This window comes from Diachasma alloeum, unplaced genomic scaffold, assembly GCF_001412515.2.
Source record: "Diachasma alloeum isolate Michigan unplaced genomic scaffold, Dall2.0 Dall_scaffold_00188, whole genome shotgun sequence".
NCBI lineage: Eukaryota > Metazoa > Arthropoda > Insecta > Hymenoptera > Braconidae > Diachasma > Diachasma alloeum.
In genome coordinates this window covers 171,526-184,840 of record NW_021680354.1, presented here as the reverse complement: position 1 = coordinate 184,840, position 13,315 = coordinate 171,526, and the positions used below count along the sequence as shown (strand labels likewise).

Genomic DNA, 13,315 nt, shown 5'->3' with positions numbered 1-13,315 from the left:
GAATTGAGAGAGAAAAGAAATAGTATTTTTTATTTTATCGTTCCCAGTTCTCGAAAGTCGGGCTCGACGTGAGCGCGTAGTGGGGGCAGGGAAATAGAGTGGAATTCGCCGAAATCGCTTCCTCTATCCCGCAAAACAGTCGACTCTAACCAGAGTCACCTGTACTTTTGACAAAGATGATTTCCTTGATACAAGAAAATATTCTAAAATACAAGAAAATTCCCTTGTTGATTTCTAAAATTTAAAATACACGAAAACTCTCTTATTAATTTCTTAAAAAATGAAATCCCCTAGTAAATAATTTTATGTTCACACTGAGAGCAAGAAACCTTTCTAACGGATGAATTCCCCCCCACCCCCCTGCCGGCCAACGGGGGCTGCGCCCCCTGGACCACACTTCTGCGGCGCTTTCCGCTCCCCCTCGGCGGGACTTCGTGATAAAAAATAGATGATTTCATTCAGTTGATAGTCTCAGATTGTGAGTCGTTCGCAGTTTGCTGCACTCGGCATCGGTAAGTCTGGGGTCTTGTACTCTTTGTGCAAAATTTTATGTAATTAAAGTCCTGATGAAAAAACAGATTCTAGATATAACGCAAACTACGTTATTTTACGGGAAAGATATAATTTCTAGTCTTGAGAATGTTCAAAAATTCTCTCAGGACTTGTTCAATTGCGTTCATTTTTTAATTTGTCAACATAATTATTGAAGTCTGAATACTCACTCAAGCCTGGAAACCTCCGTTTCTCCTATTTGCTGCGATCCTCCACTCCATCAGTTCCACGAAGAAGAGAATTTTCTGGAATCAATAATATTGATCTTAATTAGAATAATATAGAAACCACTATAAAAGAATTTCAAGCATTAAAAAAATCGACGCGTTCTTTTCCCTCAGTATTTTCCAATTGGTTGCAAAAATTATGAAATCATGTTGATCAGAGTCAGGCAAAATGGTACGTTTCGTGATCTTCTCTAATTGTCAATATCTTCACTTATAAATGAAGATATTAACAATCGCAAAAATATCTTAGCATAAATAACTGAAACTTTTCAGTGACACGAAATATCGAAATCAATTTCAATCAAATATTCAAACACGTTCTGTCATTCAGATATTTTTTCGCCATCTGAATTTTCGAACACCTAGTTTTTACAGTGTTGCAATCGTCTTTTTCCAAACCCATTAGTAGTGTGAAACTGGCCAGTGGGCTCCAATAGAATCCCCCGCAGTGTTTACATCGACATCACAGCATGTGGATCCAACACTGAACGATCCACTTGGAGCCTTTGTTTTCCCCATCCATCTAACCATCGAGGAGTAAAAGCGAAAGAGCAAGTGGAACTGATCGGGTGGCCTTTGGCGGTCCACGTGGATTGGGAACCGACAAAGCGCGGTCTCCTTCAAAGAACCGGGAACCTCGGTGTATAATGTAAGTCTTTGCACCTCGGTCGGTACAATAAATCGATTAGAAACACTCGACTGAGCGACAGAGATGAAAAGAAACGGTCACAACCGCCCCACCCGATCTACTCCGCAACTCATTCCCCTCTTTCTCCACTCATCTCTCTTGCCTGGGTGAAGACTTCAAACAGGAAGTTCCCGTTCAATTCGAAGGACGATCGCTCAAAGCAGACTGAGGATAATATGATTGCCACTGTCACACCAATGCGAGTGACAAAAAGTCCTGACACCTCGCGTATCGATTAAAATTGCTCCACACGGAGAGAAAAGCTGGGGAAAAATTATCCAGGAAATCATTGCACATTATGCTGCCTGGAAAAATACTTTACGTCAAGGAAATTTTACGTCTCGGCAGACGAAAAAATGACTCGATGAGAAAATTTTGTAACCATTGCCTAATATCAATCTAATCTTCCACACTGATAGAAAGGATTAGTTATTGTTAACGAATGGATTTGGTTGCAGACGAGGGTCGATTCGGTCTCACCAAATGGTTTTCACTTATCAAGTGAACCATTCGGTAACTATTAATGAATATTCATTTGTTCATACACAACTCTATCATTCATTAATAGTTAACGAATCTCGTTTGAAATAAATGAATTAGTCTATCAGTGCATGTTCTAATCTGCGCCAAGGAGGTTGGTTCCATTTTTACTGATTTTTTATTGAGTCCTGACTTGACTCACTTTCATTGGCTTCTGTATTTTTTCAAGTTTTTTATGGAAGTTGTATTTTTCTAAAAAATTGTCTTCCTCATTTGCAGGAAAAACTAGAGAAAATTTTTTCTTATCACAGAGTTTTTTACAAAAATAATTTTTTTTTAAAAAGATTGTCCAAATCATTTAGGTCAGAGGAAAATAGAATAATTCTATCTTAATATTGCGTTTACTGAGGTTTCCTTCAAGCAAAGTTAATTAGAATCAACAACCAGAATTATGAGATTTTTTTCATTTATTTAAAGTGATGGAACTCACACTGTGAGTTATTTACACTATCAGTGACATTTAATATGCTATATTACATGTTCTTGTTTATCTTAATTGTTTTATATCTGAAGTTAACAATCTTTCAGGTGTTTACATATTTCCTTAAGATATTGATGATCAGTTGTATCTGCGATTTTTTATGCAGTAAAGGGCGCAGAACAATTCGATTTTTTCAATGTATCCAATAAATTAGATCTCTGGTGAGCATATTTTGGCCAATGCCCCAGGACATGTTCAAAGTTTTGGCTTTCGGCTCCACAAGAACAACTTGGATCATTAATTATTCCGACTCTTTCCAAGGACACTGCAAGATGTTAATGATTGGCTCTTATTCTGTTTACAGTGACTATAGTTTCCCTCGGGAGCTGAATTATGAGATTATGATTGAAATATTATTCAATGAGCATAGGAATTAGAACAGGAGCAAATCATTTATTGTAATATGAAAATTTACCAGCTGATAAGTTGGGACCAATGATTCTCATCGGTCGTATTGCTTTTTGCAATGAGAATTATTATAAACAATTTACTAAAATAAGAAATATCGAATCGGGCAGGAAAAAGGGTATAATGAAAGGGCATCAACACCCTGTGACTTCGAAAGTACAATAAATTTCTGATGAAATTCAGGATAAATTTTCCCATTTCAGTTCAAATCACGTGACAGATGCTAAATTTTTAGGAGCCAACGAAGGAAATTCATCATCCTTTTCGCATTCTTTTCCTTGATATAAAAAAAAAGATCTATAACGGAATTTAGCTCCACGCTTAACCGAGATTTGTCCAATTTTTCCAAAATTCAGTTCTCTACAACGGCTGCGAAATAATTGTCGTTCGTGAAATGTAATTCCACAAAATGATTGCTCGTAACAAAAATTAAAGAACCAATAAAACCTTCACTTCCACCTCACCACAAAATATTTCATAACCACAAATAGCTTTCCATTCGTTTTTCATTCACCGAATAACACCACAAACCGTGAATTAAACCCCACCGGAATTGGTCATTATAATGCATTAAACTTTGAAGCATCATACATACACATGTAGACCATTCCCATCGACAATGCTCATATTCTCTGCGGCGGAGTCACAGCGGAAGCCCCTTTGACAATAAAAAGTCAACGTTGAAACGTGAACCAACATTTGAAAAAATGGCAAAAATAACAGAAATGATGAAAAGGAGAGAGGAAATCCAAATACATCGACGAGTGAGCAAAAATAATCCGTATGTCAGTGCCTCTTGTGCTTTCCCTTCCGAAATGTCCTCTCCTCCCTTCAACAGCGTGCCACACGTGTATGTACAATTGTGGACTGCAGCCAACTGCGGTTACAATTCACCGCTCCGCAAAACAACCCGAAATTCCGCGTATCCAATGCCCAAATGTGAGTGCGACATTAGTTGGTGAGCTGAGATACCACCAAAATTGTTAAACTTTTCTACAATTAAGTTCGTGGGTTTGCTGTCCAGAAGGCCTGAGCATCCCAACATTCGCAACTTGCTCAAGCTTTAGTAGATCCAGACGCAGAGATACACATGAACTTGGTTACAAAGTGGAAATGCGCAATCCGCCCATTCCATGCTTTGGAAACTTGGCATCACATACAGAGGGAGTGACGCTTGTAATGTTGGTCCATAGGGTGGTGTAACATGTATCAAAGCAGTGCGAGAGGTACAAAAGACAGTGAGGGAAAATTATCCGGGAGTTTACACTAGTAAATAGTTACTCAAGTTGAGACTTTTTTGACCGCTTTTTTAAGAAGTTTGTTTTGACAAAGTGAAGTCATTTCTAGTGTCTCAAATGAATACATTGAGGGGCGTATTCGTGATATTCTACATTGTTAAAAATTTTACGAAATTTCATGGAAACTGTGGTAGTAATTCTCATGAGAGTGATATTGAATGTGTTTTAGGGGAAAAAAATGGGAAATTTCAAGTTTTTATGGCAAAAAAGTAGTTTCTCAAAGACATTTTTCCTGAAATTAAATATAAGATGCCTTTGGTGTCTCAAAATTTGATCTTTTTTTATTTCGACTTGTATCTCCCAGGCGAGCATAATTTTATGATGGCAAGAAAGTAGTTTCTCAAACCAAATATAGATGAATCAATTCATTAATGAATCTTTTCGTCTCAAATTGTATTTTCGGACAGGTACAAAATCTCTTGACGAAGATTTTTTCTTTCAGTTCAAGATATTCTTTTCTTGTCTATTTTCGAGCCATGAGTTTCTTTATTCAAGTAAAGATGTACTTCTGAAAAAACTTTCTTTTTCTCAGTGTACGTAGAGAAAAGTGCAAGGTTTGCATCGAATTTTCGGACTCCGCTTCTTGTCTCATAATTTTGTAAATCCAAATAATTCCGCGAGATTTAATTAATTCTTATTAGATCGTCTGACTTTCATAACTCTTAATAAATCTTTTGTTTCCAAGACATCACTGCAAAAACTGGTGTCTGAATTTCCGGCATTTTTGTAGACAATATTCAAGCACTTCGGGGACAGTTTTATATACATTTTTCCAGATTTTTTTTTACGGCCTCGAAGTCCCTTTTCGGGTCCCATTCGACACTCTATCGAACCCTATGCATGCGGCTGTGGATTCTACATTGTACCGCATCCGCACTCCTATAGAACATAGAAGTAGCATGGGGAAACCACAGAAAACCCATGCCGGTACAGGCGGTTCCTCTATTAGCAACCTCCCGCTCGCCGGAGCCTTCCGTTGAAAAATTCGATTCCACGGGGAATCGAACTCACTACCTGTCACACACTAGACTTACGTCTAATCCACTCGGCCACCGATATCGGTATTTCCTGAAATTAAATATAAGATATCTTTGTTGTGTGCAAACTTGATTTTTTTATGTCTCGTCTTGTACGTCCCAGACGCGGATAATTTTTTGTATGGCAAGAAAGTAGTTTCTCAAAGACATTTTTCCTGAAATTACATAGAAGATTCCTTTGGTGTCTGAAAACTTGATCTTTTTTTGTCTCGTCTTGAATCTCCAAGACGAGGATATTTTTTTATGGCAAGAAAGTAGTTTCTCAAACCAAATATAAGTGAATCAATTCATTAATGAATCTTTTCGTCTCAAATTGTATTTTCGGAAAAGTACAAAATCTCTTGACAAAGGTTTCTTTCCGCGTAAGATATTCTTTTCTTATCAATTTTCGAGCCATGAGTTTCTTCATTCAAGTAAACATGTACTTCTCAAAAAAAAAGTTTTTATCTCATAATTTTGTAATTCAGAAATTCTGATTAGATTGTATAGATTTTATCTTTTCCGGTTAATATTATAAATTAAGTAGTAAACAATAGATAGTAGCAAATGGAAGCAAAAACAAATCTGGATCAAATTGCGGCTCAACGACACTTATTGCCTATAAAACCCTTGTGACGGTTATGATCCTAAAACTCACTTTGAATTCAACACATTCAGTGTTCCTGATTTGAAGGAAAGAAAAAAAAACAAAAATGACCAATTTTCTGTGAGTGGTCCGTTTTGCCCTACCCTCCCCTACAGATTACTGTTTGTACCACATGAATACAAACTCCGAATTTTTGGCAAATATTACGAAGAGCAGGGAGCCCAGAGAAGTTAGAATCCAACTTGTTACTCCAGAATTTATATTGCTGGAGGTTAAGAGCTTGCTAAAACTTTTCCATTATACCTCGGCGGATGAAAGCTAAATACTACTTGTCATAATTTCCCCGTAAATTTGTGTTTAGATGTTTTAACAGTACTGTAGAACATCACCATCCGCCCTTCATTCGGGCGTTAGTGAAAGATCACAGTGGATCAGCTGTTACCGACGAATTTAGTCCGGAAAACTTTGAACTATTAAAACCGCGGTATTACGAATACAGAAAAGGATGAGGCAGGCGCATCTGCTGGAGTTACATCTGGTATGGTTATTTGAGCAGTGGAGAAGACAAACAGAGACTGATGTATGTAGGGACGAATGAAGGTGATTCAGCCATATTTGGAACTCAAGTTGAAAATGAGAATAGTCGGCAAATTCAACTGTATTGACACACTTCACAAAGTGACTATCTCATTACCTCGAAATTTGTATTGTTAGTGATTGAGAATTAATTCCAAGTTATACGGAGCATAAGAGAGAATGGGCAGATGCTCAAAAGACAATATGCCATTGATTTGAGAACTACTCGGCTTACGAAACAATGGAGCCTCTCATGTTATCGGAATTTCCACTTTATTAGGATGTTAGTGAACCACTCGATGAGCTCGGCCATTTTCAGAGTAGGGGTGCTCAAGTTGCATCAAGTAGCTCGCATGCACCCCCGTTTATGCAGAAAAATCAGTAGACGAGAAAAACTTGTTAAGTCAGATCCCAACGAGTGGCAGTTTTTTTTAATCGCCAATTTCTCAGCAACTACTTAAGAGAATTCAAGAAAACTCGTGATCATTGCCAAGTTTGTTTTGTGAGCTTCGAGAAGACTCGGAGTTAGCTGTACGCTCCGCTGACTCTCGATGAAATTTACGCGAAGAAACGCTCGCTTTATTTTGCGATACCTTGTCAATAACTGGCAAAGTTGGTCTCGTTTATGAATATGAAGTTTAGTAACTAGCTTCTCAATATGATTCAATTTTTCTATAATCACATCTCCATATTCTATTACCGAGCTCCGTCGCACTTGTCATCCGTTGGCCTCAGTGCCTGCGAGATCCCTGGGGGCACTTGAAATTCACTAGGGTGTGAAAACTAATTTCAACCCCACTATGTGTCATCCCACCAGACAAATTATACTGCTTATTAGACGGTTGTAGAGCATTACTCATTGACGTCAACGGTTAACCTCAACATTATCGGGTGACAAGTACCGCTGAGCATCATAAAAAAAGTCAAACCCGATGATATCGATTATCACCAAAAAAAAGTAGTGATTCAAGTCAACATCGGCTTGATTCTAGTAGATTTTCGAGTTGATTCCGGGTCTGATATAAGTCGAAAAGTGGTTTATTTCAAGAAGAAATGTGTCAAGCCGACGTCGGTTTGAATCAAGCCGAATAATGGGCTTGAATCAAGTCGAAAAATCGTCTTGAATCAAGCTGAAAAATCGACGTGAATCAAGGCGAAAAATCAACTTGAATCAAACCGAAAAATCGACTTCAATCAAGCTGAAAAATCAACCTCAATGAAGACGAAAAATCTCTTTGAATCAAGCCGAAGTTGACCTGAATGAAGTAAAAAAATCGACTTGAATCAGACCGATATGCCGGTTTACATCTGTCCGAGTCCGAATCCTGCCGTTAATTCTGTATGAAATAAGTCAATTCCCAACATGATCCCAGTCCGACTTGATTCAGATTGATTTTTCGGCTTGATTCACGACGACTATTTTTTAGGTGCAGCCTCATAAAAGAGGAGGTCGAAATACACAAAAGCTGGTGATTTCCGTACGATTTCTCACCCCTCACATGGTTTCTTTCATTGAACCTTCGATATATGAAACTAAATCCGCGGAATTTAAATACTCGAAGCGTCAAGAGTGTTGAGTCACAGGAGTTGTGTACACCGAAAGCCTTTTCAAAGCCGAGTTATTAGTTTCTACGAGCGACACTCGACTCCCCTCACACACAATAATTCCATTCCCCTCGTCATTTTATTTTCAATTTTTTTTTTCATCACCATCTCAAGTGGACTCCAATTTACTTCGACGTAGTACGACGATATTGAGTCTCCCCGCGTGTGATTCATTGTTCCCTGTACACCCTTGTCTTGCACCGCTGGAGAGTGTCGATGGGCGGTCGATTCATCGGGGGTTACGCGTCTCCTCGTACCCAAGATTCGACATATATAAAGTGGAATGCAGAAAAGTAGCAGTCAAGAGGGCTGAGAGAGAGATGGTGGTGCATCAGTCGGGGGTGGAGAAGACGCCTCTCGTCTACGTTAAATTGGCAGGCTGTACGTGTGACGAAAGGAAATTCAAGTTAGAGGAAAGGGCAGGGGGTAACACACATACGATCGATGGTGGCACACGCGTAGCAACCACCGCGGTATGGCAAATTGCCGGATACTAGGGGGAGTATATATGCTTCCAGGCAATTTATTTCATCTGGCGGGAGGGCGGGAGGCGGGGGGGCTGAGAACCCGGTACGTGAGGATTCACGTTGACGTATGTTCGAGAACGGGAAATTGAAGGCTTTCATCGGTACTATCTTCAAACTTTGGACAACATCGGTTTTATTCGATGTGTGACTCGTGCTGAGTGTTAACGGTGAGTTATTTCGGGGGGATAAAATTATTTGATAGGTTTGGCATCGGTGAGATGGGTTGTTACGTGGTGAGCTGAGTGGTATTGAATGTTGTTAATGATCTGATGGGTATATCAATCCATTCGTGATTGCAGGGTTTAAATTTGATATCATTGTAGGAGGAAAAGGGTGGTGTAGAATGGTTTGAAGTTGTTGAAATTTTTAGTTGAAATAATAGGAAGCTAAAATTGATTTTACAGTTTTCTCTTTATTTCTTGATTTCAAGGAATCACTCGAGAAATCATGATTTCGGGACCAAAGTGGGCCATCTGTTGATAATGGCAGTTTTTTATACGACGTTGTGATACGTAAGGATGTCAAAACCTCATACCGTCACATTTCATCATAAACCATGAAGCCTTGCGACGGTCATACGCCAGGAGAATTGTACCCGTAAACTAGAGATGCCGCGAGACGTGAGAGAAACGAGACGAGACGAGAAGAGTCATTCGAGACAATGACAGAAACGAGACGAGACGTGAAACGCCGGTCAAGAATGAGAGAAACGAGAGGCGAGACGAGAGTCGAGAGAACCTTCCCCTCGCTACCCCTCTGTGTATTTTGTTTCCATGCAAATTGGATTATAGAGACGAGATAAGGCGAGATAAAACGAAACGAGACGAGACAAGAAATCGCTCTCGTATGTCGATACGAGACGAGACGAAAAGATGCAGTTTCCCGTCTCGTCTCGTCTCGTCTCCCGGTATCACTGTCGTAAACGTGACAAGGCTCAAATATCACAACAGGCATTACTCGTGCAGCCGGAACATTATGAGTCATACCTTCCAAGGTTCATTCCTTGCAAAGATATCTCGCAAAGAACGGTGTAAGCCATTTTATGAATCTCATAGGGAAATGACTCTGAGAACAGTTGGATTGAATATCATGAACTTCCTATAGTATTCAAATCGCTTGACCACTGCTTTCCTCAATCAAAAGGGTCAGAAGAGTTTGAGGATTTACAAGCTTCATGTAATCGGAATCTTGAGAGTGAAATGCACACTCCAGCTCACATGCAATGGGAGCGAGCGACCAACAACCCTGTCGAATGTTTATTTCTGAAATCACCAGATTCGTTTATGTTTTCTACTTATCGCCGATGATTTCCGGAAGTCATTAGCAATTACTACCGGAAATAGAAGTCATCACTTGATATCTAGTGATTTACTAAGTAGAACTGATCACTCGTTTAAATTGAATTAATGTTCATTTGATTTCATTAAATAGTGTCGCTTAATATCTGACCCAATGAACTCCTATTTCCACCATAATTTTCTTCCAATTTTCCAGAATAAATGTATATAATTTTCACAAGAGATCTTTCATCGAATGTTATTCGATTCTCGCTGTTAGAAATTCAGGTTCAGCGGTCATGAAACATCAAAGGAATGGTACTGGGAATGCAGAGGGATGAAGCAAAAGCGGGAGAGAGGACTCCGTAGTACGACCCAGTGCACTAGGCATTGGGATCTCAGGGGCGTTTCTCTATATATAGTTTCAGACGGTGAGTCTACTCTCATCTCTCTCTTTCTCTCAACGAGTTTTGTCCGTCAGCCGAGTGGCCCTGGATATCGTACCTTCATCGGGTTTGTGATCGTTCAACTACTCCTCGGTACACTGGGCTCAATACGAGTGCAAAGAGGATGGTATATATGGTAGCCAGCAGTTCAAATGGTAAAGGAGATTGCACTGTTGGAGAGAACAACGACCGAACAACTCTGAAGCGGTCGATCGTTGAGAGTCTGCAAGCAAGAGGTGTGATTCGGCTTGCCAATTACCACGGCCCCTGAAAGTCCACGGAGTCTAGAGCTTTCCTATCCGAGTTGCTGACTGCATCTCTCTCTCTCCGTCTTTTATTCACCATCACTCTCTCAAATATTCACTTGATTTCGTCCTCCAAGTAGGACTAATTGAATTCAATACTCAATACAATAATACCGGTGTTGAGCGAAATCCTGAGATGCATATGAAATTCTAATCGAGAATCTTAAATCAAGTAATCTCGTTGGAGACGTGTCAGTTGTTGCGGCTTTTACAAAAGGTTCTCCCATCAAAATTGGAACGAACATGTGGCGATGTTCGTTAGGAACACCAAACGATCTGATAACAACTTACCCCTGCGACATTATGCGAGAGAGAGAAAATTTCGCTTTTCCACCCCGGGGTGGTAAGACGTCCAATTCTCGTTACGATAATGAGGTTTTGGGATTTGCCCGCCATGTCGTGGCTAAATTTGTGTTTCAAGGTTTTGGTTCCGTAATATCATTTTTTTTGGGTGTCAAGACCGGAATAATTACGCGTTTTTGAGGGTCCATGGAATTATCGTGAAGAAGGGCCAAGTTATGCGTCATCCGGTAATTTTTATGGGGTCAACCCTATTGTTAATCCCGCGGGAAATCGATTAGGTCCGGTTGCAATACCGGCGCTCCAAAATTTTGTTGGATTTTTCGGGGTTGACTGGTTACCTTTTGTGTTTTTGGTGGCAGGTCGTTTGGAGCAAGTCCAACCCTCGTCTCCAGCGGATTGCCGGGTTGCTTTAGAGTTCAGTTCAGAAGAAAGTCGAAATAATTAGCAATTTGATGTTACTGGTCTTGTAACCCCGTAAATCCCGGAGATCCGATCCGTCGGAGGCGCCAAAAACCCTCAATAACTATCCAAACGCTCAGGTGTTCGGCTCCGCTCGGTCAAATAATTAGTTAGTTTATTGGTTTCGTTTAGTTAAAATGTTAAAATGTTATTAATTTAAAGGAGTTATCGGCACTTACGCCTTAGCATCTCCCGACGGAATTCGGGGTCTTTCGGTAGGTCCTCGCTGAAGTAGGCGTGTCCGCACCAATCAAAATCATTTTGATTACGCGGTGAATTCGGCACTTTGAACGGCATCGAGACGCTCGTGAGTCGAGTCAGTTCTGTGTCACCTGTTGGCCCAAGTGGATCAAGAAGTACGCACAGTGCAAAAGTCAGAGTCCATTGGGAGTGTTGGCGATCCAAGATGGTGAGAAAAAACGCCAAAGAGGAATAGAAGAATATCCAACGTGAGTTTGCAGCCTAAGTAATTGATTTACTTTTCTGAGCCATTTTGTACTGGTTTCGGTTTCCTCGTGTCGGCCTTCCGCCACTCGTAGGGTTGTGATATAATGGAATAATTCCCTGGGTTATATTTTAGTAACTCGGAGGTGTTGATCGTTCCTCCAATAGATTAAATGCTGAGAGATTTGTTAGGGTTCGCCACGATTTTCCCCCTTTTGGGTGGTTTAGAGGGCCTTCTATTTCGGTCGAGAATGGTCTCGTACTTCCGATCGGAGAATTCTCCGTTCGGTTATCTCTCTCGCTCCCGTGGCAGAGTCTTTCCTCTCCCTCTACGAGAAATTCACGTAGGGCGGCTCAAGCATTCCCCATGAATGCTTCCCCCTCACGGCACCCCGCTAACATCCATTCGCGCTTACAAACTGCGGCTCTCACTTCACGCGAGAGTTCCCTCGTCTAGAATTCCCTCCGGTTGTTAATCAACCTGGAGTGGCTCACGACGATTCAAAATTGATAATTTTGATATCCTGGCTTCTCCAGACTCTCTTGAGCATTTTTGCTCTGGGCCGTTCGGATTTTACTCTACCGGTTTTCCGCTACGGCGAGTTTAGTTTTATCGAATGTTTATTTTCCGCAGTACGTTATACGTATATCGCTGGGTTTATTTCCTCTCTCTCACTCTCACGGTAGTCGACATGCCTCTCTCGATTCTCGGAATTGCCGAGCATGTAGGGATTATTATTTTATTTTTGGATATTACCACTTAAAGAATTTGATGACCTCAACTTTGTAGCCGAGTTAATCGATAATGTATTATTCTCGGGACCATAGATTTCGAGTCAATCTTATTATTTTGGGTTTGTTATAAAAATGCTGATTATTATTGCAAATCTTTGCTTTTTTTTTGGTAAGCCCAATATGTAGAAATTATGTAAATTACTTAATTGTGAAATTTCAATAGTGGAACAAATAAGGACAATGTCGATTTCTTTATCTTTTTTTTGTAGTTTTGACCGCCCAATAACCCGTTTCCACCTGAAATCCACCCCTCTCTCCACAACCTAGCACACTGAGCGAACCGAGGACCGTTACCTTTCCCGGAAAATCTAGTTTTCTCCATTTTTGCGTATGTTTTAGAGGTTTTCGAGTTAATTAGAACTAATCTTGGCGACTCCTCCGGTTTGGTAATTCCGGTTAAAAATTACCTGGCGCCCATAAATTTTGAATTTTTGAGTTGAGCTAGACTCAGGCCCGGGTAGAAATTCAACCGGGGGTTCAACCGCAACTCGGGTGAGCGCGAGCTCAGCTTCGGCTTGCCGCTTGACCCGAGTTCACGCCGCGACACGTCGCTCCATACCGGCTCACAGTCGAACGCTCATCAGACGGCATAACCCGGCACTTGAGTTTGAGCTGTGGCTCAACGCTTAGAACTCAGCTCCGATTGAGTCGTGTCGTTTCGAGTGGAGGGTGGAATAGAATGATATTTATGCATTTTTAGAATATCGATTTAAAATTTGAATACTTTGGAAAATCCTTGTCTTCTTACTATAAAAAAAATG

At 40.4% G+C, this 13,315-nt stretch overlaps 1 long non-coding RNA gene across 1 annotated transcript in view; it reads right to left on the bottom strand.

Annotated features, from left to right (window-relative positions):
- Positions 1–720: 720 nt before the first annotated feature.
- Positions 721–13,315, bottom strand: part of LOC107048375 — a 143,495-nt gene continuing 130,900 nt past the window's right edge. Inside the window, exon 3 of the long non-coding RNA XR_001461679.1 lies at positions 721–797. This is a non-coding gene — a long non-coding RNA (uncharacterized LOC107048375). The remainder of the gene's footprint in view (positions 798–13,315) is intronic.